The sequence below is a fragment of the Lynx rufus genome, unplaced genomic scaffold (assembly GCF_022079265.1).
Source record: "Lynx rufus isolate CCGP_SWC_20201006 ecotype Redwood Valley unplaced genomic scaffold, mLynRuf1.p SCAF_5, whole genome shotgun sequence".
In the NCBI taxonomy this organism is placed as follows: domain Eukaryota; kingdom Metazoa; phylum Chordata; class Mammalia; order Carnivora; family Felidae; genus Lynx; species Lynx rufus.
In genome coordinates, this window is record NW_025814867.1 from 80,689,538 (window position 1) to 80,714,225 (window position 24,688).

At 39.0% G+C, this 24,688-nt stretch overlaps 1 protein-coding gene across 5 annotated transcripts in view; it reads left to right on the plus strand.

The window, feature by feature from the left end:
• The window catches only part of TP63 (tumor protein p63), a 226,532-nt gene that overhangs the window by 153,180 nt on the left and 48,664 nt on the right, over window positions 1–24,688 (plus strand). The gene's annotated exons all lie outside the window — the stretch shown is intronic.

Genomic DNA, 24,688 nt, shown 5'->3' on the forward strand with positions numbered 1-24,688 from the left:
TTCTCTGCCTCTTTCTCTCTCAAAATAAATAAATAAACTTAAAAAAATAAGATAAAATAAAAAAGAATGGGAATCCGATCATCAGGCCCTTTTGTTTAACATATCATTTGGACTAGAAATGGGCTACCTTAGAGATGGTATACCAAAATATCAGCCGGAATCAGATGATGAGAACAGGGATGGCAGCACATACAGTGGTAAGTGCTTTGCAACCCCAGCCTGTTGTCGTGCGGGAAAGCCCACCTGGTGTTGAAAGAACAGTTTTTCAAGAACAGCTAGAAACCTGGGTTTGCATGTAATATCTCCAGATCTTTAAATGACAGTAATGATTTTATTTTTTAAAAAATTTATGGAACACTACAGACCAAAGAAACAATAGATATGCTGAATGTTATCCTTGCAATATATTAAACAGTGACCAGGGAAGATGGTGTGGAGTTTAAATAATATAACTGGAAACTAAAGCAAGCAAGTAAGGGAAAGATTACTAGTAAACATGTTTCACTCAGAAGTAAATAATTCTCTATCCCTTTAAAAACCTGTATAGATTAATCCCTTTGTACAATAAACTAAGCAACACGTTGTCATGGCAGAATGTTCTGTGTTTTTCATGCAATAAATGACTTTCACCTTCTCATAAAATAAAATTAAAATTTTAGTTTATAAAAAAAATAATAGTATGTATTTTTGGTTTCTCATCTAAGGAAAAAGTTATTGTTTGGCTTTTGTTTTATCATTAGAGAATTCATGGAACTCTATAACTTAACTCTCCAAAATTGGCCAAAATTGTAATCCTAAAACGGCAGTGAGATTTAAAGAGTTCCACATCAATTTTCTCAACTCACTAACTGATAGCTTATTTTTAACTGGCACATAGAGAGTGTGCCAGAACAAAAATCATGAGGTATAAACCGAGAATAATGTCATACAAAATTTTTAATGACTCAGAAGAAATGCAGTATATCGTTAAACTTGACAAAGATCCCTTAAAATCAGCCAGAATGGTGTGTGCATTTACTGAGGGAATGTTGCACTTGGTGCCTTCTCATATATGAGTTCTGCATCTTCTCCCACTTGTATCCCCAATATCAGCCATTTCCGTAGTGTGACCAAGTCATGCAATGGTTCCCGCCCCCTCTAATGGAGAAAGGAACATGTATTTTTCTCAGGAAAGGGGTTTAGCAATCAGCTCTCGTGTCATGAGTAAAAGCAACTGTGTGTAAAATAAATCCTTGTAGTTTTCTATCAACAGCAATTACTACATCTACTCAGGTCACCAGAACTGGAAGGTGACTTGAGATAACATAGCTTTATGCCCACCCATTTCCAATTTTTTAAGATTAAAGGAGAGTTTATTGTAAGGGAAAAATCTTAGACTCTTTGAAGCCCTGCAGACATTCTGTAGACATGGAATGGCTTTTAAAACAAGGGGTCCTGTAATTAAACACACGGAGGTCTAAAGGTAATGATCTTAGCAGCAGTCTCTTCTGTGGTTTTTAATAATGATGATGGCCCCATCATCAGGCTCCCCTCAGGTGAAATTTAAAAGAAAATCTGATAGTAGCCACAGATGCTAGATCTCATTCATTGTGAGGTAAATCAGGGAGAGATTCTCACTTTACAAATAGAATGAACATTCTCATTCCACGTTGAATCTATAATGAAAACTCATGATTTCTTAGTGAAAACAAAAAATTAAAAGCCAGTATAATATGCTACCTTGTTAATGTCTTACCAAGGTCTGAAGACTTGGAATGTAATTTCTAATTGTGATATGAGGAATAGTGAATTTTGAAGTTCATCAGTCAAACAGTGGTTCCTTCATGGGCTAATCATTCAGTTTTTATTTCTACTTTTTATGCTGTTTAAGCAATATCATCTGCTGAGTCTTGGAGAAAAATAGAACAAAGACGAGTACTCCATTTCAAAGTACGTTTCTTTTTATTTGAATGGTTTCCAAGTTATGTTAGATAGGAAGAACAATGATTACTTAGCTTAAGGGTTCTCATTTGAATCTGAGAAGAAGAGTGTGACCCATGAGGTAGAACACAGGACTCAGAGGGAGACTTTTGGGTACTAACAAGCATTGTGATCCGGGGAACTTGTTTTGTCCCTGCCCATCTGTTCAATGGGTCTTATGGTATTTACTTGGCAGTATTGTTGTGAGGTCTCATTAAAGTTCTTGAAACTCTTTGGAACCTGAGAGATCAAGTTCTCAAAACATGATATGTTACCTTATCCTGGATTTTTGTGTTTTGATGTACCTGCTTGAATGCTTACAGTTTCATCAGTTTTCCATTTATAAGCAAGGATGGATGAAACAGTATAGATATATCAATCCCAAGAAATAAAAGTGGGATGAAAATATACTCTCTAAATAATATATGCATGTATATATGTAGTTTTTTATAATATAAAATAATTTCTTCTTAAAACATTTAATTTGATCCTGCAACTGTTAATCAGTTACTTTTTTTCTCAGTGTTGTATTGGTAACATTTCAGCAGAACCGATAAAAAGCTTTTAAATTATGATTTATTTTATGTGGTCAGCAAAAGAAAAAATACTCTCTTTTTCTTAAAAATACAAAAATAAATATTAATGTTTATATAAATACAAATATGTTACTCTAGTTGAGTAACAAAGGAATTAACTTACAATAATTATAATTTGGACTTGAAAGATATTTCTTCCTTCTCTCTCCCTTGCTTCCTTACTTTTCCTTCTTCCCTGTGTTAAGACTTTTTTTTCCCTTATTATTTTGTTTTCTTGGGGAAGCAAATCTCATTTTCCCATAAGAACAATATTGTTACTATATATTGTATCTCTGACCAAGGACTTATCATCAAGTAAGTCATAGATATGATTAACTGTATGTCATAAAAGCAAAATTCTGACTACCACGAGCCACTGCAATGGTTTAAAAGAGCAAAATACTTCTCATAATCCTATAAAATTTGCTTAAATATCTTGAATGACTTGTATATTAAGTTTACTTATAAAATTTTTAAGTTATTTTATGAATTGATTTATCTGAAACTGGTATGCTATTATAATAACCATTTTAACTAACTTTTTGATGCCAGAATTTTATTGGATTTGATGTATAGGAATCTGAGACACCTATGTTTCTCAAAATTTTCCCTAGGAAAATTAGAATGGATACTTAAAAAACATCTTCCCATTGCCAAGATTCTATTCAAAAAAGAATTCTGTGGTGTAGACCATTCTTTAGTTTCAGGGTTTGAATGAATTTTTAAAGATATTGAAGATTTTTCTTGTAAAGAAAAAAGAAAAAGGAAAAACTGGATCTTATTGAATTTGAAAGTCTACTTTGTGTCTGTGTTTACTATCATGACTGTCACCACAATCTCTAAAGCAGAGCTGTCTTGAGAAGATAAAATGTCCCTAAAAGTAAGTACTTATGAGAAAGGTTCTGAGTGCTAATGGACAGAGTTCTGTTCCTTTGCCTGAATGTTTGGTCATGGAGTCTTTGAGGATACAAGTTGTACGTTAGATCCAGGATTTGGTACTTACCTTTACATACTATCTCTTTGGGGCATCTGGGTGGCTCAGTCAGTTGAGGGTGTGACCCTTGGTTTTGGCTCAGGTCATGATTCCAGGGTCGTGGGATCGAGCCCCATGGTGTGCTCCACGTTGAGCATAGAGCCTGCTTAACATTCTCTCTCTCTCTCTGTTTCTCTCTCTCCCTTTGCCCCTCTCCCCCTCTCTTAAAAAAAGAAAAAAATTCTCTCCCTCTGTTCCTCTACCCGGGTTGTGATCTCTCTCTCTCTAAAATTAAAAACAAACAAACAAACAAATAAATACATAAATAAATGCTGTTGGTTCAAATTTATCACCTACACTCACTCTTTTAACCTTTCCATAATAAACCATATAATTTGTAGGTTAGACCTCTGGGAAACGGTGTTTGATAATTAGATAAAACAGATTGATCAACAGGTACCTTAGAAAGTGTTTTCATAATAGAAATTTGGAATAACTTTTTTTTAAATATTTCCACAGAATAGATGTGTAGAAAATGTATCCTAATATGATAATTAAGAAGTTCTTCTTAATTAAGAGGTTATAGGTAAATAACCTCTTTCTCCTTTGCTTATTCTCATGCCTAGAATGTATTGAAATTATACAAGTATAAATCAATGCACACTCTTTTAAAATGATTTAGTTTCACTTTATTTCCTTTGAGTTTAGAAAGGCACTTGACAGGGGTGCCTGGGTGGCTCAGTCGGTTAAGTGTCCCACTTCAGCTCAGGTCATGATCTCATAGTCCGTGAGTTTAAGTCCTGCATCGGGCTCTGTGCTGACAGCTCAGAGCCTGGAGCCTGCTTCAGATTCTGTGTGTGTCTCTCTCTCTGCCCCTCTGCAGCTTGCACTCTTCTTTCTCTCTCAAAAATAAATAAACATTAAAAAAAAAGGCAACTTGACAAATTTTAGTCAGTCTTTGAAAAATATATCATCACCCTCTAAGGTTTACCATAGATAACTCCTTCTTTAGGCTTATATTGTTCTTGCATTATATTCACTGGTTTGGGATCATATTTCATGTTTATCTTCAAGGACTACAGCTTATACTTTTGTATAGAGGTGTAACAAAGGCATATTTTTAAATGTCTATTTATTTTGAGAGAGAGAGGGAGAGAGAGGGAGCATGGGGGATGGGCAGAGAGAGTACAAGAGAGAGAATCCCAAGTAGGCTCCATGCTCAGTGCTGTGTTTGATCTCACAACCGTGAGCTCATAACCTGAGCCAAAATCAAGAGTTGGACACATAATTGATTAAGTCACCCAGGCCCCCCCAGAAAGGCATATTTTACAGGTATTTATATTTTACATCTGACAGTCATCACATAATTTAACAAGCAGTAACTCATCTGTGCCCTTTTTGGCTATAAAAGCTACAATGGCAAGTGATGGGACACTCGAAGTCTAGGGAAAAGAAGATGTCTCACTTAGCAGAACCAGAAGGAGATGTAGACTTCTTCCAGTCTAGTTTCCTACTCAAGAAGCATTCAATAGGTAGCTATTTGCAGAAGTTTCTGTAATGTATTCATAGTTCCGAATCGATTTCTTGCTTAGTGCCCCATGGTTTTCTGATATCGGGCTTCTCTTCACATGGTGGTATAGACATATGTGTAAAAATTATGCTGAGAAACTTTTTGTTACATTTTTATGTTTATTTTATACCACCTCCTTTCAGCCTCTACCCACATGTAATCATCATCTTGGATACTTTGGGATTAGAAGCAGGGAGGGGAAAGGCTAATCAAAAGGAAGAAGAGGAGAGAGGGGAAGGGAGAATAGTTTGTTAGAAAATGCCAAGTGGGTTCTTCTGTAAAAGTATAATGTGCACACTTAAAGTTTTTTGTTGAAGATTTTCTAAGATGCTTTTATGGTATATTTTCATAATACGGATTTCCAAAATGAGGAGAAAGCCAAATCAATTGAAATTGAATGTTGAAATTCAGTCTAAAATCTTGGCTTCCTTGACGAATGCATTCTATGTAATCTCCTGGATGTTGCTTCAAAGTATAGAAACTTACCCCTTATTTCCTTCTGTGTTCTTGTTAGGAAAGTTGAACTCTTTGAGGAAAGGAGAGGAAAGGGGACTTCTTATTTTCTTTTACCTAGCAACTCTTGTTCCTCTTTGAGAAATATGCATTTTATATCAAATGGTTAGGTGGTCTTCATCAATGAACATGGTAAATATGTCATTCCACATACTTCCCTAAATGCTTTGAAATTTCCGGGAAGGAAGGTATCCATAATAACCTGCTGGTATTTTAGTGAAGTAAAGACAAGCAATACGATTTTAATTTTTTTTTATGTTTTATTTATTTTTGAGACAGAGAGAGACAGAGCATGAGAAGGGGAGGGGCAGAGAGAGGGAGACACAGAATCCAAAGCAGGCTCCAGGCTCCGAGCTGTCCGCACAGAGCCCTACGCGGGTCTCGAACTCATGAACCGCAAGATCATGACCTGAGCCGAGGTCGGACGCTTAACCGACTGAGCCACCCAGGCGCCGCCGAGCAATATGATTTTAAATCCCCTTTTCTGTGTGTAGTAGTGATGGTTTGACTTTGGTAGCTGTGAGGCTTAACTTTTTAGTTACTGCCACAATGTAACCGAAGCAATATCTTAACGTAGATGCATTTTTAAAAATTTTATATGTTCTTTCTACACGTTAGAAATATTCTTTTATTATAATTACTTTTGAAATTAAGCTTTCCTTCCCACTGTCTCAGAATACAACTTAACTTCACAAAGCTTAGATTTGAACTTGACTTTCATAGTGTCTGCTTTTGAGGGTCCTAGTGTGTATCCACATACACAAAGACACGGTCAGAGCTGCTTAGGTATCTTTTGTCACCCATCTCAGTAGTGGGTCAGTTGTGCTCACCACATGGATGAAGCTTCAAGACAAAATAAATTAGAAGTGGAATGGATTAGAATGGATATATTTTGCCTGGGTACTGCCCATGCTGTTATATGAGCAGTGTGAGAGGTTACAGCCTTCTAAAACTTGCTTACCAACATTCCCAAATTAACAGGTTTTATTTTTTAAAATGGTTTGAAAATTTGTTTTGAAGTTGTCACTTGGACATATGGTTGTGAGGCATAGATTAGCTCCTAATTTATTACTTTCTGAATTTGGTTGACATCAGAATTTTAGACTTCAGAAACAAAAAATGTAATACTTCCAAACATTTAAACAGAATAGGGGGGTTATCTCTTTTCTGTAAATTCCCAATTTAAGATGAAAATGTGCTACCAACTGCTACCTTACAATGAGATATGATATGGCACATATAATACTATAATATACGGAAGATGCTTACAGAGTATCATTTTCAGTTATCGGACGGTGACAAGTACTATGACCATCCTGGTAGACATCCAGCACATCTTTGCCTCTTCCTGAAAACAAGGACTGTGGCTCCTTTGCTAAAGTGAGGACAAACTGGTACCGAAGGAGGCAGGGTGCTTGCTTGAGTGGAAAGTATTCAGCCTCTCTAAGTAGATAGACCTGGAGTTGAATTCTGCCTCCCTCCATCTGTGTGGCCTTGGGCAAGACACTATGCCTAAGGCGGTTTCTTCATCCTTATAATGGGAATAATAGATCTTTAGGTAGCATTTTATTAATAGGATTAAATATACTGAATGCAAAGTACCTAACACTGTGACTAGTCACTGGTGATTTTTAATTGCATGGGTCGTAATTGGATAATTAGGATTAGAATATAGACTAAGCTGCTCGCCACACTCATGGATTCCTTGGGAACTGTAATAGGGAATCCTCTCTAGGGGTACCTCTATCTCCTGGTGTGTAGCTTTATACCTTGTGGTGGAAGTGATATTGAAACAGTACTTTAAAACTTTTATCACAATTAGGAGCAGAGAAAAATGAATCTCTACCTTGGGCATCCTGAGGGTATAATCTAAGTTGGTCCTGATTCTTAGAAGACATATACTTTCTGGGTTTTTATTTTGTTTTGTTTCTGTGAAATATTTCATTATTAAAATCTTAATATAAACATACCTTTAAATATACATATTCCTTCTCCTTAAAAAAAAAAAAAGTCTTTAAAATCGAAGCTCCCAGAAGATGAATAACATTTATCTTATGGTTTTGAATTACACCCAGACACACTGACATGTCTATTTCTGATGTGCGAGTCCCTTGAACAATTATTAAATGAGAACTATTTTGAGATAAATTAATGGCTGGAAGATAGCACTGAGGAGTAATTATTTGTACAGCCTCAACCCAAAAAGAACTGAGATCCATGCTATGAAAGGGGGATATTGTCAATCAGTTGCACAGAGGTCCTTTTTATTGCCAGCTTTCCTGGAACTAGCCACATTCTATGCTTGTTTAGATGGCCACAGAGGGCCCAAGTTCCACAAAAGAGAGGAAGTCACAGGGCAACAGATTCCAGCTCAAAATGAAGAATGGTCTCAGTTCCATAGGGTTGGAATGCACTGCCTCCAGTGGTGGTGAGCTCAGCTACCACAGTGTGTGAAAACAGAGGAGACCCTTGACTCAAGTTTCAGATGAGAGAACCAATCAAGCAGCCTCTGAAGTTCCTTTGAATTAAAAATTCTATGCATCCAGAGAAGTGTTTTGTGGCTGGAAAGAAAGAGAAAGACAGCAATGGATGCCCTCTTCTGTGCCAGCCTCTTGGTTAGGTGGGGGAAGAGAGTGGACTTTACAGACAGGCAGTGGAATAGAAACACAGGGGCAAGACTACTGTGCCCTTTCCAGGACATCAGTTCTACTCTTCTGCCTGTGGTCATGTATGGGAAACTGCAAAAGTTAAGCCTTGAAAGGTAGAATGAGGCCAGCCTATGAAGATCAAGGCTTTTGGACTCCATACCGTGGGCAGTGTGCTGACACTGAATACTTTTTTGAGCACAGGAATTATCATGCTCTGATCTACATATAAAGCCCGTTAACGCAGCAGTGTATGGAGGCAGATTGAAGAGAGACTGGAATGAGAGAAGCAGCGTGGAAAATGCTACAGTCATGCAGACACTTGATGATGGGGCCTACCTTTCACTCACTGATACGGTGCACTTGAGACGGGAAGGATAGATGTTGAGAGAGCACAAGAAGCAGATGTGGACGTCACTGCCTCCAGGGACTACATAGGAAGGGAGGGAGGAGGAATGGAGAGCCAAAGCAGAAGCTGAAATGATCAGCTATCTTACCAAGGGAAATATGTTAGTAAAGGGTTGGCAGCCATTTTCTAGCTGGGGCCTTTGGAAATCACTTAACCTCCCTAGTGCCTCAGTTTTCTCCTCTTTTAAACAAGGATAATGACACTTCCTGTCCAGGGTTGCTGTGAGGGTCGAGAGAGGTAGTGAAGTGCTGTGGTCTGTAAACTGGGAAGTCTATCCTCATGCAAACTGTCACTGCTGCCTTGGGATAGAGGCAGCAGGTAAGGCTTACAGTTTCCTGTCTTGCAAAATTAACATTCACATCCTATTACTGATGTCCAAGCTGAAGGCTCTGCTTGAATGAGATGATTATTATCCAGCCTATTTCAAAACTTCCTACCATGTTCTCTCTCACCCCTGGTAATAAAAGCCAAAGCCTACTAGCGTCCAGACACTTGACCCTCTGCCTTCCCTCTCTCCATGAGGAGAAAGCCAAGTAGTATCTAGAATAGAATTCACACTCTTCTCCTGGGCTGATTGAAATGGCTGGCTGTGGGGGATAAGGACCTCTTTGTAAGGCTCTTCTAACTGGAGTGTGCCGCAGGTGCGAGCTTATGGAGTTATTTTCTCACTAGGGCGGCTGTTGTCACACAGAAAGTGTTGCCCCTCTTCACGGTGCTTGATCACAGATACATTAACATTTGTGCCTAGGTCCTAAGCCATACCTTCCAGGGACTGATTTCCCCCTTGAAGCACCAGTGAGGGGAGAGGCCCTCGTCAGAATTCTCACGACTGAATCATTGCCATGAGCTAATGTCTCCAGCTTTATGAGTCACTGCTGGCCCGGGCATCAGTTTTGTAGGTCAGAAAAATTCACATGCCAAGCTAGACTCCCCTCTTGTCATTAGCTTGCATGTGGGACAGCAAGCAGTCGTCATACGGTGGCATTCTGGAAATCAGATGTTTGGTCTTCTCTGTGAGGACATAAATTAGTCAAAGAGTTTAGGAGTTCATAGTTCTATTTCAAAAATCCTCTAATTTTTGTGTGCGTTTTGTTTTGCTTTGGGCAACGTAGGTGAAATGATGTGTTTGGGAAATGAATGTTCTTGTAATAGGCAAGATATAGCTTGCAGGAGAACATCTGTAACCAACCCATTCTGCATGAGACAGGGCCAAGGCTTGTTTGTGTTTCAGTGCCTGTTCAAACATGTCGAATTTTTACAAGATTTATAAAGTTTTAGCGGATTCTCCTTAAAATATCATTTCTTCATGTAACAAGTATATGCATTAATAGCCTGGTGGTTAGAATATATACCCTTGTGGTGTGTAGGCAATGCCAACATTGAGCTGAGTGGTATAAAAATAGTTGCCAATATGAAGTGGATATAAAAATATTAGGAACGTCAGGAATAGCTCATGAATCTACCTATTAAGCTAGCAGTAGGCACAAAGAAATTATGCTTTCCAAACTTTTTAATGGTTATGATAGGGATTTTGTGCAAAACAGAGTAAGAAAAATAGCTGAATATTTGCTCCCAAGTACTCAGAGGTATTGCTCAAAACTCTATGAAAAAGAAAATAACAGAAGCAGGGAGAGGAGCCAGTTGGGGGATAAGGTTAAATGCTATAAATATCAATTGAACGACAGGATTTTTAATTGTCTTTACCTGTCTCCATGCTTTGTCTTTATCATATATATATATATATATATATATATATATATACATATATATATATATAGACACACCCATATACATACATGTACGTATATGTATGTTTATGTATTATATGTGTGTATTGTATGTATATGTATGTATGTATAAATAGAAATACCCTGTGGGAGTGAGAGTGAGAAGCCAAGAAGCCTACTTGCTATTTTGTTTTGTTTTGTTTTGTTTTGTTTTGTTTTGTTTTAATACACATTACTTACATACCTTCTTAAATCTTTGTGCTTTAAAAAGTAATGACATTTTGGGACAGTGATCTGCTTCTTGACACCTTTTGGGCAGAGGGTTGGGGGTACGTGCTGTAATTTATTAAATATTCTGAATTCACAAGAAAGACGGCTCTTCCCCATGACTCCTGCAGCCTCTCATATTTTCCCGTGTCTTCCCCCTTCTGGTTCATATTTTTGTTCTGTCAAGGAAATGAGCTACGTAGAGAAAAGGGCAAAGAAAGCGAGGAAAGGACAGGGAGTGGTAAGAAAAATAGTAAGGAAACTGCCCAAAGTTAGAGTGTAGCAGTTCTTTTTAGTGAAATGAATATTTTGAGTTTCCAAAGGGGAAGTTGTGTAATGAAAGTTTTCTTACCCATAAAACTGAATTTTTTCATACTTTCTGAGGCATCTATAAATACTGTATGCATGAAGGACAGGGGTTGCCCTCTGTCTTAGAACTTTCTAAGGGAGAAAATGCTTCACTTCTGTCACTTCAATTTTGATTATATTTGATCAGTTTCTTGGAAAAGGCATTAGTTCACATCCAGATACTTAATTTCTCTTTTGTTCACACATACTTTAAAAATCATATTTTTGGACACCAAAATGTTAACAATGAGTTTCTCTAGGAAATGAAACTACACATATATATTTTTTTTATTTTAACAATGTTTCCTTTTACTATTGCTCACTTTTCTTGGTATATCAAGACACAGTTTTTATTTTGAGGGGAAATATTAATAAAATACACTATGAAGGAACTATACAGAAGTAAGGATCTGAGTGAAATACCCCCAAATAAAAAGATAGAGGACTTTTTTTTTATCAGTAAGTTTTAAGAAACACCAGCTATGTGGAGAGCTCAGTAATTATGTGAAGAACGCAGTGTTAATTTATTTTCTTGCAGTATTTACAATGTTATCTTCTCAGAAGCTTCAGAGTAATTACTCAGCCAGCCTGGGATGACCAAGTACACAGTTACCACTGCTGTCATAGTATCACCCATCTTATGCTTCTTACATTTTATGTCGTATGCATGTGGACTCACGTCCCCAAGTACTTTTGTTGAAGCTATGTTGAAGGCCCCGTATCAATAGGTCTCTGTTGTTCCAATGCACTGACCCACACCTTTAGTTGTTTATTTTTTATGTTTGTTTGTTTTTGAGAGAGAGAGAGGGAGATTGACAGAGCACAAGTTGGGGAGTGGCACAGAGAGAGGGAGGCACAGAATCCAAAACAGGCTCCAGGCTCTGAGCTGTCAGCACAGCTGTGCTGGGGCTGCACAGATGTGGGGCTCAAACTCACGAATGCGAGATCATGACCTGAGCCGAAGTCAGATGCTTGACCGACTGAGCCATCCAGGGGCCCCCGCACCTTTAGTTTCAAGGTGCATTTCTTGAGCACCAGAAGGTGCACTCTGAAGAAAAACACACATACTCCATAGTTTATTAGGGTGATGAAGCTAGTTACCAGAGCCCTCACTTTCGGGTGTAAATCATCTCGCTTGCAGGTTGTTAAGAATGCAGTGCGTGAAGCCCATGGTCCAATGCCTGGCACTGAGCAGGCCCTTGATAAATCAGCCTTTTTATTATTAAAGCTGTAGGGTAATCATATTAATAGATAGGTGAGTTAGCCTTCTTCAAAGAGTTCACAGTCTATCAGGCAAACTGATAAACCTAGCTGTAATTCAGTGTGACAGGTGCTATAATCTGTCTGGAATGTCCCCCTACCCACCACCCTCCTTGTCTGCTAGGCAGACTCCTGCTCATCCTTTAAAATACACTGAAAGCTGTAATTGTAGATGAAGCCTTTCCTTGCCATGTCCCTCCCCCTGACATGCACACACACACACACACACACACACACACACACACATGCATGCACGCACGCACACACACTCACTCACTCCCTCACTCAGGATTTCCTTCTCTTACATTCATTACACTTTGTACACATATTCAAAGTCACAATGTGTGGCATGTCTGCCTCACGATTATCATGTGAACTCAGAGGCAGTAGCTTTCTCTTTTCATCTCTGTATCATAGTGCTGACACATATAATGGGTCTCAATAGATATGGTCCGATCATATTCCTTGTCTGAACAAAGTGTGGTACAGCACAGAAAGCAGACTAATTTTCCCACCTTCACAGCAGACTTCACGTTTAAAGTTGGCTTTCCAAAGATGAGCAAGATCTTGCTATAGGGAAAGAGAGAAAGGACACTCCAGATAGAGGAGGATTAAGGTGAGTAAAAACATGGGGACATGAACATGCCATGTACGTCTCAGAGGAGGGAATAGTCTGGTATACCTGGACCATGCAATATTTGGGAGAACAGCAGGGGGCGTGGGGACAAGGGGGAAGGAGGAACCAGTAAATGAGACTGGAGAAAAGTCCACAGAGCCAGATAGAGGGGGGCTCTGAATCATCTTTTGGAGTTTGGCCTCAATCTGGCAGGCATTGAGCTGATACGGAAGGACTGTGAGTCAATGGGGGGGTGACATTAAAGTCTATTGAAGGAAGGTAACTGGCAGCAGTATGGAGGCAGGAAGACTGAAGGCAGAGAAGCTGATTGGGTGACTATTGCAATAATCAGATCAGAGATAAGGGAAACACAGATCAGTGTGAGGTTTGGAGAGGATTTGCAGTATATATTTCAGAGACAGAACCTTGCTGTCCATAATCGGGGTCGTTTTTTCCTCCTAACGCAGCATTTTCTGCACACTGTTGTTTTAAAGCTCTATCAGGACTATAGTAACAAAGAAGTCAGTGATGTATTCCTCAAGCATTTGGGAAGTTTTTGGTGCTCTGTTTACTGTTTTTCTCTTAGGATTGGTCTTGGCTATTTACCCTATTGCGTTGTATGTGTGAGAAAGTACCTACATGTGTGTGGTGGCCAGATGAAGAAACACTGTCTGTTCACTCTGCTTCTGCCTTGCATTGGAAATGCAAGGAGGAAGTTTTATAGATTGAAGCAGGAAGAGCTCTGGACAGGGAGCCCATGACTGACTTGATGGCCTTGGCCAGGCCATTCTGCTGCTTTGGGCTTCAATTTTCTTATCTGTGAAAGAAACATGCTAGACGAAAAATTTAAACCTTATTCCTGTTTCCCATCATAGGTATAGGAATTCACACTGTTGGTCTTGTACTGGGCAAAAATAGTGTATTTAGTAGTAGCACAAAGAAAATGGAGGCATCTTTTACTTCCGTTTTGGGCATACTGGGGAAAAATATGCTATTAAACATAGAAATGGTATTTAACAAAATCAGTCACAGGAAACACATATTTGTGTTTTGACCCATGGTTGACCCTCAGTGAATGTTCAGTGAATTGAGTTATAAAGTCTCTTCATTCTTTTTACTGACTATTAGAGATCATACATTTTATTGTATTTTTTTATTTTTACTGGTCCCCCCACAAAGGATTCAAAATTCGTTACAGGTGCCATATTTCTAAGTCTACCTATAGAAATTGGACCGGAAGAGATTTTGTTAACCACCTGCCTGGAGACCCAAGTGTCTGAAAAGAATTATCAGTTACATGCTTCTTCCTGCTTTAGTGCCTGGGACATGCTCCTTCTGGGAAGCATACGACAACTTGCTGTAGATATACTACATATAATATGGTTAAGAGCTTTAAGCATTTATTCAGAAAGCTAGATCCATGCAAAGAACTTAGAATCTGACTGTCAGTTTTTAAAGAGCCAGCTTCCCCTTCTTCTCTCCCTGTTTATTTGACCCAGATATTAAGGGAGGGGATGGCAGAGCTAGAGAAGGGCACATGTAGTATTTCAAAGGTGAAACTCGACAGTTTTTGGAGCAGCTTCTTTGAAAATTAGTTCATTTCACTCCTCAACTAACTTCAGTGTCAGTGACTCCTACACTTCTCTGACAGTTTTCTTCAAATATTTACCCTTTCTTTCCTTTAATTAATAAGCCAAAATGTAACCTTCACTTTTTTCAACCAAATACACTATTTTTTTTTTCGGGGGTAAACTTACATCCATTTCACAGGCATACCTCATCTGATATACAAGCTCGCTTTACACAATGTGGGATTAAGTATCTGATTAAGTATACTGATTAGGTATCGGCTGCATTGTCAACCTTCATTTTCCTGGACTCTGGAAAGAAAGGCAAGTGGCTATTCAGTGTGATTAGACGAGGATGGGGGTGCTGATGAGAGAGTATCAAACTATTATTGACACAAAGATAGTTCGGCATATCTGGAGTTCAGATTTTAGATCTGACCAAGAGAATCTGGGTGCTGAAGAAAGCTAGAAACTTTATAGATAATAGTGCAGAGCTGCCCTTTTAACAGTCTGTCCCAGTTCTTGATACAAAGGATTGATAACTTGTGGGTTTGAAAAACAAAACAAAACAAAAAACTATCTGCCTTTCAATTTGATTTACAGCACCTCCCATTTCCATGGCAAGGGCTAGGGACAAAGTTCATTTTATTGCATTAAAAAATATTCTGAAATCATCTGGAAACTGGATATCAGCATTTATTTTACTGGAGTGAGAAACTTCTAGTTTGATAATACAGTTGAAAAATCATTAGCCTCTTTCCTTTTCAAAATAGTGAGTTTGTATCACAGACCTCAGTGATATAGTTCTTCAACTCAAATGAGTTTTTTATTTGTTTTGTATGTGTAATTTCCCTTTACATAGCATGCAGATTTGTTCTTATTTTCTTATGCTTACTACTTCAGTGAAAGATGCATAAAGTAAGGTCTCTCTCTAGAAGTTCAGAGTCTTCTAGCCAGGAAGACAAATGAAGACCTCTAATTATAACAAAAGACAAATTAGTATGTGTCACAAGAAAAAATAAAGATACATTTTCTTTGGGCTTGGAAGGAATAAGAGAGTATACGGACAATCAGTAAATACTGTCAGGATACTGTCAGTGTATAAAAGTGGGATGGGCATGGCTTATGAGGTCTGGAACAGTTGAAACATGAAACAATCGTGTAGAATTCGTAAGGGTTAAAACACCGTGTGTAATTGTGTAATTCTGAGATAGTACTAGGGAAATGGAAGAAAACTCGAAGTTCCTGCACTCACTTTTCCTGGATGAGATGGACCAGAAGTGGTCAGTCAGAGGAACAGCCTGCCCTTGTGTTGTCTGTGTGGTTCCTTGCTCAATGCCAATGCTACCAACTTGCCCTGAAATGAAAACTGATAGGGGCTCTGGAGCCTAGTTAGGTGAGAACAGGCTTGTGCCCTCTGTGACGACAGCAACAAAACCCTTGTAATTTCCAAGTGCAGGATAGTTATTTAAATCTGCTGTTTCAGATTCCTTGGCTCCTGAGTTCTCTCTGTGCCTATTAAATATTTCGACGTGAATTGATTAATGACCTTTATTATTAATTTCCCAGCCAGTCATTGATGTAAATATAAACCTAGCACAGACAGTAGCTTACGTAGGCAGAAAGTTCCACCCTTTCCAGAAAGTTCTTTCTGAGAGTACTTCTTACATTATTTATTTCATGGTTTTATCTCTACATTTGTAATGTGCAAGTTATTTTCATTTCCACGATATCACTGGAGCCTCACAACAGCATCCAGTTTCAGTGTTGTTATCCCCATCTTCCTGTTGAAGATCAGGGCACAGAAGTTTGCAGGTGCAGTGAGGAGCCTGAGTGTCCAGGCAGCTGGATGGTGGAGTTAGGACTTTGTTCTTGGTCATGTGCTCCCCTTACAATAGTGATGTTAGTCCGTCCTTGTCTGCAGTCTTTGAGCCCCCTCCGCCTTCCTAATCTTATTTCGCTATTATAGGAACACTGTAATCAAAGAAGCGAGCATTTGGCCTATATGTGGTAGGTTTTGATTGACAGCATATAGGTCTGGCGTTTTAATTTGGGGCCTGGAACTTGGTGTGCTCTGAAAGTTATCATGCTCTCGTTAGGGGAAATAAGTCCTCAGACAATGTGAACATTCACATTTCTTCTTGTCCTTGGGTTTTACTCAGTGACTAGCTAATGAACATTAGCTTTGACTTCTCTGCAAAGGGCTTGATGGGCTAAACTCTTCTTATTATAGTAACCCCTGGGACTGGCAGATGGACAGCTATTAGAGTCAATGTCCTGACCAAGGGGGTTGCTCAGGCCCAACTTCCCAGAGGGTGGAGATCAGGTCCCTTAGCTCTGGTCCAACTCAGATCCAATAGCTGGAGCTGGAGACAGCTCACCAGCTAAAACCAGAAGCAAAGATTTAGCAAGGAAGGCTACAATAAAAAGCTCTTTGCCCCTTCCTTCATTTTCTAATAAAATATAATGTTTGACTTACATTTTTACCTCTGGCGGTATAGTTAATTATGCTTATTCTCCTGTATATGGTATTATGGTGTCAGAATTTGGCATCTGATGACCAACTTCAAGATTTAGATGATGGGGATGAAATTGGTAGTTACCATTTATTGAGCATCAGGCCAAGAACTCCACAAGACACGTCATATCATGGCAACTGATTCATGCGGCAGTTCTTCCAGGTCAGTAATTAATACTCACAGTTTACAGATACAGAGTTACTTACCTCTCTAGGCTTAAAGTCATCTAGCAAATAAATAGCAAAGCTATCCTCATAAGCTCAGGAATGAATGACCCTTGAATGAAAGGCCCTTTTTACTAGTATCTGGTCTTTCACTCTTTTGTGTCTGTCACCTTTCTGCCTGCTCAAATGTAAGTTCTTCTAATGGGATCAAGAAAGCAAGGGCAGAGGTGAGCTGGATCCTCCCTTATTCCCTGCTGGCAAGCAATAAATAGGACCGGATTTGCTGAGGCCCCTCCCCTCACTCCTGGCTCCTTTACTTTGCTCCCATGTCCCTGCCCCAAGGGTGGGGACATAATAAGAGCTTCCACTCAGGTTCAGCTCTATATCACTCATTATTTAATTTCCTTTTCATTTCCCTGTTCTGCCTAAAACTAAGTATGGTCGGGGAGGCAGAAGCAATGACAGTGATGACACCAGGAAGGAAACAGGGTAAATGAATAGGGGCAAATAGATACTTCCGACCAGTATGAAAATAAGTTCATCTCTACTCTAAGAGAAAACAAAACAAAAACAAAAACAAAAAAAACAGAACAAAACAACACAAAAACATCGTGTCTTTGGCTTGAAAACTGCCTTCCCAATTTGTGAGCCTGTTTAGGATTATGTAAGTGCAGTGTCTTCTTAACAAGAGCAACACCTCTCACCCAAAGAATGCAAAGTGCTTTGCAGACAGTGGAACTCACCATACCCCTGTGATTTAGGGACTTTTTTTTAATGCTCTAATTTATAGACTGGGAAGTCAACTCAGGAGACGCACTGCTCTATTCATATAGACAAGATAGATCTAAGACTAATCTCGAACTCCAGCTTCCTGTCTCCTTAGAAATAGACCACACTGAAAGATTAATCAAAGATAGCAGTTTCTCTAATTTCCTTTTTTTTTTTTAAGAAGGGAATCATACATTACAGAGTAGATATATTTGCATACAAGGCAGACCTTAAAAACATTAAGACAATAGTACCTATTTCCCTAAAAGGGAGAGGAAGAGAGAGAAGTCAGATCTCTGCTCCGCGGCATTTAAAAACTACAGCAGTTTTAATAATTGGAAAAGATTATTCTTTTGCATTCTGCCATTTGTCCGCACGTGAAGAACCCATGAATTCAGAGTGGAAAATATTTTATTTTGAAAGGTGCACAGGAAAAAGAATTGTTATATGATTTGTTCCAAATATTTGTATATATTAATTGCAGGTAAAAGGAAGAAAAACACATGGATGTGTGTGCAAATGTGTGTGTGTGTGTTGCGGATAAAATAGAATTTGAGGGCTTAGAGACATGACGATACTTGTAAGGTATGAGGAGACAAGACCAGAGGCGCCGGGAAGCTGGACTACTGTGGAGTGCTGGTTGAGACTTGTCTTTGCCCCATGGCCTGCAGCGTTTATGTAGAAATTGGGGACGCTTTTACTCGTTCCAAAGCCTTACCTGATCAGACCTGCCCAGGTTCGAGTTTGGGAAAAAAAGTGTTTGAAGTAAACAGGAAAATTACTCACCTTAATGATGTGTTTTACTGGCACTGACAGTGCTTTGATAGTCTGACAGATTCTTTTTTTTTTTTTTTAAGTTTTGTAGATGAGAGACTTGGGGGGGAATTTATTAATATTCTATTTGGAAAACACAGATTCTTAAGGCATGTTGGCAAGGGGGAGAAAAAGTGGGCTTTGTGCCATTCGGATTTCATGAGGTTGCTTTTCCTCCTCCTAATGTCTAAATCAGGGATTTTCCAATAGGGATTTCTACTGAGAATGAACAAAAATACATGACCAGGGGTTCTATGTACTTTCTGTGCATGTGTCTCCCCGGTCACTCTGCTGCTGTTCTTACGGAACAGATCCTTCCTTGCACTTGGGCTGTGGGTTCCCAAACTTGAAGGTCGCTTTCATCTATGATGGTGATTAAGACCAAAATCCAGCTGGTTTGATTAGAGAGTTTACTGCACCAAACGGCACACTCTCACCCCCCCCTTTTTTTTTTCCATCAGGAACACAATTCCTAAAAGTCTGCACCTAAATCTGTGCTCGGGTTGGGTCATGTTGGCTAGGAAAAGTGTGTATTTTGATACTTTGTTCAGATACAATCATTATTTGTGGATTTCATAAATTTGTTTTTCATTTCTTTTGTTTTTTTTTTTTTCTAAATTGTTAAAGGGCACAAACTTCTTAATTTTGAGGACTGACAACTGGATCATTCATTTCTAAGTACTTTAATGTTGATTGTGATAGAGTTGGGTGGTCTTAATCTGATTATGTCCCTGATTCCCTGTGACCTGGGTGAAGTTCTGCCTTGTGCCCAGATTAGGATCCCATACATACAGGGTTTGAGAATTAAATCCCTTGGGGCTTTGTTTCTTAGATTCTGTATAATTTATGAAGCTACATACAGTGTGACTTGTAAGAATACAGAGGGATGGTTAATGTTGATAAACTTCAACTCCTAATGCTGAGATACTAAAAGAGGGAAGGATAAATTATAGGTTATGAGGCCTTTAAAATAAGACACCTTTTCCAGCTCTCTCCTCTGAGTTCTCTGATTGGGAATACCTTGAAGATCTTTTTTTTTTTTTTTTTTTCTCTCAGTCCTAATTAGAAATGAATCAGGTGGCCAGTCAGGTAAATGAGCAGAAATATTGACTCTGGTATGTATACCAGCCTCCTGATGTCTCAGATATAAGGAGCATAATGAAGGCATTGCAGTACATCCATTCTGCCTGCTTAATCCTTGTTCTGTTAGCCACCATTTGTCTGCCAGCGGGGCAAATCTAGGTTCAGACCATGATGAGATGGTCCATAGAAGTGGGTTAGGGGAGATTTGGCTTACTAGTCAGGTGTTATCATCAGCATGTCTGACTTTGAAGCAGGTGCTCAGAATGCGCATGCCTTTGATTGAATGGATGGTGGTTTATTTCCATGAGTATTTGTTGTTTTCAAGAGATTTCATTCTTGGTTTTATCCATATTCCACATTCAAGAAAATGTCAATTTGGAGAGAAGAGGGTTTTTTTGTTTGTTTGTTTGTTTTGTTTTTTAACTTGGATCTTCTAAGGACATAAGTCAAACAAACATGTACAACTTAGAATGTCAAGGAATCCCTCTTCTGAGAGTAGGCTTTGTTTTTTCAGTGGGCACATGATTTGAAATTGAATGAGCCCAAAGTGTTGGAGGTTTACGAGAATCATCAACATTTATTAATGGCAATCCTACCTAAGGAGAATCGAATTATTTAGAAAGGTACTTTCTAGCATTATGAGTGGTAGACAGTTGGAAAGGAGACCTCTTCTGGGGTTGGACAAACTGAAAAGGTTTTGCCCTGTGACCTGTAGAAATAAGGATATTGATCAGCCAAATGATATTACCATCTCTCATGGCACGCCCCCTAGAAACCTAGACTTAGTGGCATCCTGCTGATTTGGTCTCAGCAGTATCCCTCCTACCTCTTCTCACAGTCCCTGTTCTACAGGGAGCCTCTACAGCTCTGGTTCAGCTGGTGTAGTGGGCTCCATCTCTGCTCCTCCCCAACCCCCACACCCTCCTCTTCTGTGTCAGGTGAAGGGATCTCTCCAACACACAGCTCAGATGCAAGATCACTGATGCCCGTTGTCAGTGACTGCACACTGACCTCGGAGCACGTCATGCTCTGATCAAAGTGTTCCTTTTTGGCCCAGACTCCCACCAGTAACAATAATCTCATTCTGTTTGTAAAATGCCTTATATTTTTCAACACACACACGTATATATTATCACATTTAATCCTTATAACAAACCTGTCACGTTGGCAATTATTACCCTCACTTCTCAAATGAAGAGTTATGTAACTTTTCTTGAGATTTGACACCAATTGGGTGCATAGGGAAGCCAGCCCTCTGCCTCGGTGAGTATTGTGTTCCTCACAGCATGCTGTGATTCCAAAAATATACTCTGCCCAGCCGCCAGGAGTGATGTTTCACAGTCATCAGAAGACGGTTTTTGTTTTGTTTTCCTACCCCTGTTCCTGGTCTCCTGCTATCCCCTCTGTCCAAAATATTGCCCTCTCTCTCTTCTCATTCCTACCTGTCATACTCCCCTCTATCCTGAAATAAGATTAGAAAAATGTTAATAACTGTTGAAGATAGGTGACGGGTGTGTGGGGTTTGATAAATTTGAAAATGTCAATAACAAAAATTTAAGAAAACTTCTGTATGTCCTTTCCGGTTGGGGTTGTCAGACTTAGAAAAAGATCCAAGATATCCAGTTAAATATGAATTTCAGGTAAACAACAAAAATTTTAGCATAAGTACATCCCATCTACTTATGGGATGTCCTTAGGCTAACAAACGAATCATTGGTTTTAGATTAAATTTTAAGCGGGTATATCTGGCAGTCCTATTCCTCGCTCAAACAATAACTCTTTAAGCACAAGTGAATTTTTCAGTCCTCTCACGACAGCAAATTCAGCATTTGTGACATAACAAAAAGTCTGCACATGCATTTAAATATACACTGAACTAGCACTCTTCTCTTCCATGGCTATGGGGCCTCCTACCCTCCTTCTCTTTTCCTTTGTGTCATATCTGTTTCCTTCCCGATACTCTTTCAGATTTGTTAGTAAAGATAACTGTTCTTAACAGATTTCCTTGATTATTTTTCTTGTTATTGCTAAAACATTTTAACAGGTCTACTCTAACTCCATAGCATCACTAAGACTGTATATTGCATTCTTTTCCCCACTGGGGCTACATAGAATATTAAGTTTATAAGGAATGCAAAGGAAGGAAGGAAGGAAGGAAGGAAGGAAGGAAGGAAGGAAGGAAGGAAGGAGAAAAAAGAAAAAAGAAAAGAAAGAAAAGGAAAAAAAAAGCCACAAGATGAAGCATGTTTTCATCTTAAACAAATGAACTGTAAAGAAATAGGAAGTAACATTATGATAAGCTTTTAAGAGGTGTTGCAGGCAGAGGAAAGGATTTGTTTATGTCTCTCCCCTCCCCCTGCCTCCTTCCCCCACCCCCAGCAAAAACAGACACCTACGTATTAGTTGGCCACACAGTCCCTAATTATCAACCATGGAAATAGACATCTCAAAATTATTGAGTTCTTGTGGATTTATTTAAAAAGGGGATGGGGAACAAAAGTTTAAGACTTGGCTTAAAGGTATCAAGCAGCAAATCTGATCTAATTTATTGAGTTACAACTTTGCTTGGTAGTATCTTAACAGTTCCCCCAGGATCTCAGTGTTTCCCCATGGTGATTTCCTATACTTATATGTTGTAAAGAAACATCACGGTTTGCCTATGTGATGGTGTAGCCTTGAAAGAAATTCATCTTGTCATTGTCCACTTGGAATGGTAGGGTACCTGTAGTTGAAGCAAACTGTACATCTCTTAAACTTTTCACAAATTCACAGTAGCACACTTAAAAGCGCCTGGTATCTTAAGCGTAATAAAAAAAAAATACAGTAAGTCTAAGGAGATCAGCAAGCATGACCTCTGTTTATGTTTTGAAATCCATTGGGTACTCATCTCCCTTATTTTTTAATCCCATTGTATTTACACCTGGGTGTCTATTTCTCTGCAGCAAAAGGGACGAAGGATATAAAATATCAGAGTAATAATGATTCTCAACAATTGCTGGTACTCTTTCATGGAAAGATTTAAACCTGTTTGCTAAACTGAATTTCTGTCAGAAGGACAGTGCATTAGGATTACAGTTTATATATTGTAGGTAGAAGCACAAAGAACCTGTACGGCTCCTCCCTCACACATACAGAAAACAATAAAACAGGATGCATTATTAAGAACCTCAGAAAGAGAGTTAAGAATCCAGTTACCTAGGTTTCAGTTATAGTGGTAAAACTAGCCTTCCAATTTCCTTTCTTTCTGTCTCTACTTTTTCTTCTCTGTTTTCTGATTCACCCCAGAAACATACCTTGAGTCAAAGAGTAATCTTTAGAAGTTTGCTTTGAAAATATTTTGTCTCGCTAAAATTATGTTGCTGGTCACTGGTCTAGCACTAAAGCTGTACAGTGGAAATAAGTACCGAAGCTGAACACAGTGATACCACGGTGAGAGTTGCTGTTCATCACGCACTTAGCCGGCCCCACCTCTGGATGGTAAACACTGCCTGGTTTCCCCGTTCAACCCTCACAACAAGTTCAAAGGGGTTAGTGGAATTATCTCTGTCTTGGAGATGAGGAGTCAACAGCTCCAGCAGGCTAATCACCCTGCTAAAGTCACATAAGGATTGGCAGCGGGTCAGAGGGTATCTCCCCTAGCACCCTGAGCTGTGCCCCGCAGGTTAGGAGCAAGGGGGTTAGGAACTGCCATCAGGAGGACTTGGAGTTCAATTTGGCCCTGCTACTTAGTAGCTGTGAAAGATTGGGCAACTTTTTAAACCTTTCTGGGTCTCAGTTCACTTATCTGGCAAATGAGAGTCATAATATCCACTTCACAGGTTACTGTGAAGGCTATATTAAGACACAAGAATTTAGCAAAGTGTCTAGATTAAATCATGTTCAATAAGTATTAGCTTGTGTGTGTGTGTGTGTGTGTGTTTAATATACAGCAAACACGGGTCCTACTTTGTACAGTGATATCACCAAAATATTCAGCTATTTGAATACGTGAGCATGCATTAGGAAATTAGGGATGGCAAATGCTAGGGTTCATTGAAAGGTACAGATTCTAAATTTTTCCTTTTCATGCAGTCATCCTCAAAACTGTAGACGTCTGTTCATAATTTAGTCTGCTAATTGAAGCCTGAATTTGGAAGGTATGCAATATTTTAGGAGTGAACTGAGTCGTCTATTTTTTTTCTTCTTAAAAACGGCTAACCTCTTTTGTTGTAAAACAGAGCTTAACTCGTGTGTGTGTGTGTGTGTGTGTGTGTGTGTGTGTGTTGGAGAAAGGGAAGGAGGGAGAGAGAAGTGACGGATGGTAAGCCCATATGTTAAGGGTTTGGAGAATACTTGCTGCAACGTTTATAAGCCTCCATCCTTGAGAGGCGATGACAATTTTTCAGAGTCTCAATAACTTCCTGGGACTTTGAAGCCAGAAAGCACTGTGGTGTTCATGTTTCATTACATTTGTATCTTCATTTTATATTCTATTGTTTGTCAGCGTTATTTATTTCTATTAATCTTTCCTTAATGGTAAATTTCTGGAGAGTAGGGACTTGATCCCCACCCCTTCCTGTTCTAACATATAGAACAGTGACTTGAACACGACAAGGACAACATCAGTGCACAGGGAGATCTCGTACAATGTCCCATGTGGTGTATATACAGGTATAGTAGGTGCCCTGGATTTGATGTTTAAACCTAGATTAGAGGCCTGACCTTGTCTTCTACCCCTGTTTTGTTGTGAGCACACGAGTTTATCTACCTGAGCCTCTGATTCTTCATTGACCAAGAGTGGAGAAGAATGATTTACTCACAGAGTTAGCTGAAAATTAAATGGATAGCGTGTCTAAAAATGCTCTATAAGCAGGTAATGACTCCACATGGCGAGTGACGATGTCATTTCTGGAAATTAATAGACGCTATTAC